This window comes from Homalodisca vitripennis, chromosome 6 (genome assembly GCF_021130785.1).
Source record: "Homalodisca vitripennis isolate AUS2020 chromosome 6, UT_GWSS_2.1, whole genome shotgun sequence".
Lineage (NCBI taxonomy): Eukaryota > Metazoa > Arthropoda > Insecta > Hemiptera > Cicadellidae > Homalodisca > Homalodisca vitripennis.
In genome coordinates this window covers 119,118,291-119,126,706 of record NC_060212.1, presented here as the reverse complement: position 1 = coordinate 119,126,706, position 8,416 = coordinate 119,118,291, and positions in this window count along the sequence as shown.

Here is an 8,416-nt window from a genome sequence, read left to right as displayed (position 1 = left end):
TGTTGGTTATAGTAATCATATGATAATTCAATACAATCACATGAAATTATTATATATATATATATATATATAATTTCTCGTTATATATATATATAGTCTAACTCAAAATAATATTAGGTACCTAGCAAGCTATGGAAAGTCTATCAAATAAAACAGTAAGCGAGCCTTATCAAATGTTGTGATAGGGAATGGTGCTAATTTCACAATCTTTCTTTCATACACTGTAGTGGATTGAATCAATGCCGAATTAAAAGACATTTAATGATACATAAAATATTGGGGTGACTTTAATAAGCGGCCTACACTCGTTATTCGGTTGTTTTTATTGAACAATTCGATATATTATCCAACTTCGATATGTACAATTCGTACAGAATAAGTTTGAATAAAATACAGAACACAGAAGAATCTTGTACATTATATTTTTAAAGACTAGAATTTAATACTAACGTTACAAAACAACAAAATGAGTACCTAACCGCTTTTGTGAATTGGAGGAAAGAATTCTCCTCGTGGGTTATTAGGAGCCAAACCCACATGTTGAAGCCACTTAAACAAATCTCGTCACTTGTGACAAATATCACACATATTTTCCTCATTCATCGCCATTTTCAAAGTCTCAAAATGGGTAGGGTACGATAAGCGGACCCGGTTTTTTATATCAAACAATGTAACCATCGATACCTGATATCGCATCTCAAATCCTAGACTATCAATTGATATAAAAATATCTATAGTCCTCAACAACAATGATACGTTTTAAATTAAAATATGAATTTAATATTTACAGTGATCAAACAAATTATTATAACCAAATTTACGAAAACTGAAGACGACCATATTTGCTCCTCTCACAGTTACAGTTGTTTCTTTCCCACAAATTTCACATAATGGATTTTCGGTACGAGTCCAACATGTTGAAGCCACGAAAAACACGTCTTATCATGTTTCAAAGTAATGTTGTGTAGTTTTCTAAAGTTTTCCATGTCAAATCAAGACAAGGCTAATTAAAACTTGACAATTTTACATTTTTCTTCTTTTTGAGTGACAGGTTTTAAATATCCACAATAGGCAGTTTTTGGTCATGTCTCAGTATTTTCTATGCATAGGTTAAAACGATTAAATCTAAAACATTCTTTTCTATATGAAATGCTCTTTAATTTGATAAGACTATTTGTATATTTTGAATCCACCTTAAAACAGTTTATGAAAAGACTACTTATTATAATGCAGCCAAATAAATTTCCTAGGCTTAAAATTGTAAAAAAGTTTAAAGTGAGTAAGTTAGGATAATGTATTTTGTTTAGCCTAACTTACACATGATGTTAAGTGACAACTTAGGACCTACTTTTAATAAATTTCAAGTCTAACATGAATACCATGTAGACCTACACACTTATGTACCTATAGGATGAGAAAAAAATTTACTTGAAACTTTATTTGTCCATTTAAAGGATTTTGAATCAATTAACTTAGCCAATTTTGGCTTTAAACATTAGACAAGACATTACTTTGTAAAAATTACATAGGTCATAAAAACTTACAATAGGATCAGACTTAACCTACCTTCTCCAAAACTAGATTTAAGAAAAAACAAAAATTAAGAATGACCCATATTACTGGAATAGCTAGGGCTGTGTCAAATGAATTTGTATATACTTCTATGACTTACAACAGAATTACTCACACCAATCAACAAATTTAACATGGATATAAAATTATTAAACACTAACATTGAACACTTTATTCATAATATAACCAGATGTCAACTAATATTCACTCAATACGTTAGTATTTTATTAATTTTCACCTGTACCTTCTCTAACATTGGGATGCAGGTGAGTTTGTTCGGTACTAAACACTAGCGAATAAATCTTGAAGGAACTTAAACGTGAGATTTGTGGAGTAAGAATTCAAGGCCACTTTCAAATGTCCATTTAAAACGCTGTATCAAATGATATGAGTAATTAAAATTGGCAAAAATATATTTGTACCGAGTGGTGAGCCCATACGAGCTAAGCCACATCCACCTACGTTAGACGGCTTCTGCACACAAAATATTACCCAAGCAACAACATTCACCACTTAATTTGAAACACAGAACATCTAGGAGTTAATATGCACAATTATACTGACCAATGTTTATCATAACCTTGCCTAATTTGCACATAAATCTACTCCTTTACAACACTGAAATCATTACTCACATCAATCCAATATGGCCGATTTTTCCTACCTTGCTTGACGCAAATTATTGTCACTGCGCAACTCCCAGCCGACGTTCAACTTCCATTGGTTCGATTCTTTCAACGTCACTTTCGACGGCACTCTCCCCGACGCCTTCTTCTGCTAGAACAAAACTTGCACAAAACATGTTATATACATATAATACAAATTCTACAAAGTAACGTTCTCAGAGTGACTAAATTGTTTGCTCTTGCCGTAATCTCTACAGTGTTTAATCTTAAATATTTGATATTATTCAAATTGTGTTCAGATTATATACAATAAAATATGTAAGTTCAGTTAAGAAGGTCTTGTGAAATAAACGTTAACAATATATGAGTACATTTTTGCTTCTTTATGTATGTATTTCTACAACATAAAAAAACCTTTTGCCTTACTGGTACTCAAGATATAGGTAGATTACCGTTGCAGTTCAAAAGACTAGTACATAACAAATACGTACACTGAACTACCTATCTGGTTTCTCAAAGCAATAAGAATCTCAGTTACGCTAAGTAATATCACCTTCCAGTTCCCGCCTTTTGAGAAATCGTAGAAATTGGCAGCTACCGGCGTCTGGCAATTCCTTGCCTGTCATAGCTTCCGGCCTTAGTTAGTTTCTGGCTTATGACAGGTTACGGCCTCTAGCAACTTCCACTCTCAGAAACTTTATGGCCTTTGTGTCATTTAGTAGCTACCTGCCAGTGGATACTTCCCAACTCTTGCACCTGCAGAATTCTTACCTCTAAATGATTCCGGACTATGAAAGGTGGTACGTTTTGACCTGTTGGAGGTTTTATGCCCTCGTAATTGTTTATAAAATAGCTTTGGTTTAGAATTCGGCCCTCTTGCCTCAAAGTGTGCTGAAAAATATCTTGGGTTACTCTTTGTTCCATAAAATGTCTGTGCTAATTTTTTGTTGAATCTATATTATAATGGTTTTAAACCTAGGGCTTAATCCATTTTTATCAAAGGCACCAAACAATTACACTTGACTTTAGCAAAGCCCGTTTATAATCTCTTTGCTTATGATTTACTTCATAGAACATTACATAAATGCTGGCCAAATTCAAACCAACTACAATGCATCTACTTCTAATTCCTTATAAACTCGTTTTAACTTACGAGCTCCGCCCCTAGTCTAAAAAGTTCACTGTACACCTCTCCTACATTAACATTTACCACATAGAACGTCTATTCAAATTTTTGTTCATATCTATCTAACCAATTTTGTTTAAATAAATAAAAATGGACTTAAATACTGTTGTCATTTTCATTTTCTTTACATTTGTATTTAATTATTTAAATTCAAAGAAATGGAAGGGTCCAGACAGGTTACGATCCATTATATTAAAATCTGAACCTCATAGTTTACAAAAGCATGGTTTACCATGCTATTCATTTCAATTTGTAGAAAAAGCAAGCACAGTGGGCCTGTGACTATTGCAAATGAAAGCAATCCACTAGATACAAGTGACCTTTTTTCCCCTCGATAGTTTTTTGACAGAAAGTTTATTTTACATGTATGAGGGATACAACACTGATTCGCTATATAAATCTTAAGTCCTAGACCCTAGGAAATAGGTTAATATACAAAAAAAAGACAAATATCAAGTACTTTTACGCTGTATTGTATCAGGTCTATAGAAATTTATACTTTCCTAGAATCAAATCCAAGGTTACAAACAAGGACAGAGAGCTGGGTGTCTAGCAAAACAGTCAGATGTTCTTTTAAGGATTTAATTGTAAATATTATAGACTTAATAATTTGGAGGTTCAGGCTTCTGTCATACAAAGGCTAGGTACTATGTTAGGTATGTTGAATTTTGCACGAGTGCTAAAATAATATGACCCTCAAATACAACAAAATGATCAAAAGGGTCCATCATAAGTGCTCTTACTTTGAAAACTACAGACTCCGACTTTAGTATTTCTCCACACCAACCTAAAATAGTTTTCAAGTGCTACTCAGTTCAAGTTTGCAACTAATAAATGAAATGTGGAATGTTGCATAGACATTTGAGTTATTTCATTCGTACTTATTAAAACTGTTTCACTCTGTTTCAAGGCCCAGAAACACTGTCATTTAAGCTTAAGCCCAATTATCCTAAAGTTGGTCAGGAGTAGATAATATTTTTAAATTTTCTTTACTTTTATCAGGAGTGTTATGCTATTTGGAAAGAATATGCCTTAGACGTCCCTGTCCCCAGCAGGCAACTATATACAATCCCGTGGGTAACAGCTAGTACCTATAAGATTTAATTATTATATTAGTGAAGGGAAAAGAAATACAAAGTATTCCATCCAGAGGAGTAGGTCAAGAATGTTTAGTCAGTCCTCTATTGTTCTAGCTACATTTTGCAGACATTAAGACAGTCATGGGTGAAAAAAGATCATTCAAATAAGCAGATGATACTCTTATACACAACATGCCCATTATACTATGTCAAGTTTTTTAAACACTGTAAGATCTCCAACTATATATTTTCATTTTCATCCCAAAACAAAAATTCCTTTTTATATAATAAAGGAGAAATGAAGAATATGATAGTTTTTGATGTTAAAGTGTTCTACACAGTGAACAAATTAATAGAACATAACAGTGTATAAAAATAACTAAATTCAAAATTTAATTTAAATTAAAAATTAAAACTGTGCAATGTTCCTAAACTACTTTAATGTGCTGTGATATTTTTTTGTTTTGTCATGTTACAAACAGTTTATTCAATATTCTTTTTAAAGTAAAATGTAAGAAAGCTTCCTCTATGCACTGATAGAAGGAGAAGTGCTAATTCAGAAAATTATGAGAAGTGTGAGGAATACATGTTAGCTAAATTTGTCAGTGTAGAGGACTTTAGGTAACTGTTCTGTTTGTTGTTCACAACTTTGTTCAAAAAGCTTTGTGTAACATTTTTCTTATTCAGAGTAAAATTTAAAACAATTTGTATATTTTAAAATTTGTGTTATTACATAAAAAATATTATACCACTTCAATTAAAAATCCATCACTCAACAAGAACATCTTTCTAAATGAAAATGTATTTTGTCAATTATTTACCTTATAAAGCATGTTTTCTGAAAAAATTATGTATAATAAATTATGTTTGAACTCATTTTCTATTTAAAAAGTAATTTTAAAAAAAGCATGTCATGAAAACAGGTCAGCACTTTAAAATGATGTAGACATAACTTGGAGGGATAATGTTGTACATATCAATAAAAATTGATATTTTTATTATTTAAAACTGTGCAATGAAAAATTTAGACTTATTTATTGAGATTAAACACAATATTTTAGATATATTATCCGAAAATAAACTCGATTTAAATAATTGTTTACAATAAGTAGTGCGTACTTGTAAAACTATTTAAATATTCACAGCTTATGGATTAAAACTGTATTCCCAAAGTATTTATTGTAACATAAATACTATAAAATGTTAATAATATCAAAGGTAGAATACTGATATTTTTATCCAGGATAACTAGATAAAAATCATGAGTGATTCCTATGCGATACATAATTGTATAATGAGCTGAAATCTATACTAATAGAGCATGAAAAACAAATATTTTGTGTAGTTACTTTTGTGTAGTGAGGAATAACTTCTAATGTAACACCAAACCCTTTTGAATAAGTCATAATATTATAAAGATACTCAGAGTTAATCCTGAAAAATCATTCATTCTATTATTGGTACAATCAAATAATGCATTTGACTGTAGGTTTTAAATATCCATAAATATATAAGAGTAATTTTTGAGATAAAGCATTCCTGTTTATACTCTCACCAGACCAATTTCTTTGAATAGAAAAAGATTTAAGCTGTATCGAATTTAAGAACAACTTTAACATGGACAGATTTCAGTTATATGATCTTTGAACGTGTAATCATAATGAGGGTAATAGATATTCCAGTTTAAGTGCAAACATAAAGAGCACATTTTAACTACCAACTATAAGGGAGTGGTATGCCATCTTTGATAGTTTGGACAAGGGTGGTGAATTTCCCCAGGAGGACCTGATCGGTTGTTTGTAGAATTGCTGAAACCGTAGATTGGTTGGCCTCATGGTATACTTCCGGGAGGTGCAAAAGGCCCTTGAGGCTTAAGCACATAGCAATAAGCTATCCCTATGTCATGTAGGTGTTGTACATAGTTTTCAATTTTAATAAGATAGATCTGTGTTGGAGTAATGGCACCAGGTTTTGAGATCAATTCCAGATTACATTAATCAAACTAATTTCATGAGAGATTTGACAAATTTACTAACCTCACAATATATTTTACTAAAGTATAATAAAACATCAACACAAATAATTCATATATAATAAATATGTTCAGGTTCCTAACAGTGTGAATTTTGCCTAACGATAATTTTTCTGTTTAATATAAAATCAAAGATAGTTCTTTATCTAACCGTTTTAGCCACTTTGAAAATTAGAAAAAATACAACATCCGGTAGATTTTATCAATGAATATAGTGCCTTCTAAAATTCTTCACAGAAGCTATTAAATTTTACATACCTGTCATTTTTCCACTGATCATTAAGACGAAAAGATTGCTTGGGAATTGCTTCATATAATAAAAAAGTTATAACCAATTGTTTTGCCAAAAGAAACAACGCTATTTATTAAATAGAAGCAGCAAGTAATTCTTTAAAATCAAGCTGGTATCAACATATATTTTTCCTTTGGTTTTCATAAATCTTTGTGATTAGTTTAATATTTTGCTTATAAATGAAATGTTTAATTTTGCACAATTTGATATACAAGAAAGAGCAGGGGCATCCCGAGATAGAACCCTTCCATCAACGTTATATATTAATAAAATATATTTTTATTTTAGATACAGTATATATCAACTTTCAAAACCACACTTCAAAACTTCCTAACAGCTATACATTGTGTTCATAGAAATATGTGTTACGGTTGCAAAGAGTTTATAATGCAATGCAACAGTAGTATATTAAGGATTTCAGATTAGGAGGTCAAAACAATCAGATCATATATAATGTGAAGAGGATAGTTTGTCATTTAATTTGTTAAAATATATTATATGATATACAGGATGTTTGAAAATGTGGAGCAAACCTTCTAAAAACAGGTGAAAGGATTTTGTTATCCAGAAACAATACAGAAACACAACACTTCCATTAAACATTATACAGAGTGTAAATTAAGTCCTGATACACTGGGATATATTCAAAACAGATTGAGATATCAGTGTAAAATCTTCACCATACCTATTAAAATACATTAATTTATGAACTTTTTGAAACATAAAAAAATTTCCCCCCTTTTTCAAATGGGGTAGAGGGAGGTTCATTTTAGATTTTCAAATTGTAACCCCTTTCTTGTGACATGTCACTGGAAAGGTCAATTCAAAAGAAACACAATGACATGAGCAAAACATCTCTACAACAATCCTAGCAAAAGTTATGGACAAACAACCCCTCACATCTTAGGGTATAAATTAGGGTGTCCTGATACGCCTGGATATATTCAAAACAGATTGAGATATCAATATACAACCTTCACTGTACTTATTAAATTACATTTTAGGATTTTATTGAGGGCAAAAAAATGTAATCCCCCCTTTTCAAAGGGGGTAGAAGGGGGTAACTTTAAATTTTCAAATTGCAACCCCATTGTGACATGTCATATTAAAGGTCTATTCAATAGAAACACAATGAAACTAAGAAAACACCTCTATGCATAAGCTATTTCTAGCAAAAGTTAAGAAGAATTTGATGATTTGGTGATAACCAAAGTCTAGTCTCTTTATTTATTTACTAGCAAATATCTAGTGCAGTTATGTTTTACTCCTTACAAGTAAATGACAGATCTTCCAAGTAAAATCAGTCAATAATGGGATCTGTATTTCAATTATGTTTGCCTACCCACAAACAGACACCTGTAAAAGATGAGGAAGGACAACACATGAATGTCAAGACATATATGTAATGTTTCACTGTGTAATAACTTATATTTCCTCATTTTTAGAAATTTCATATAACAAACAAGCTTTAATGAATTTATAAAATACTTAAATTTTAAAATGTTTACTGAATGATTTTAATTTGTAGTAAATACATTTCAAAATCTGTATCTTTGTTTCCTACTCCTTGAGATTGTGTTTGTTTTTAAAAACGTTACTCTTCTACAACACCACTTGATTATATTCTAA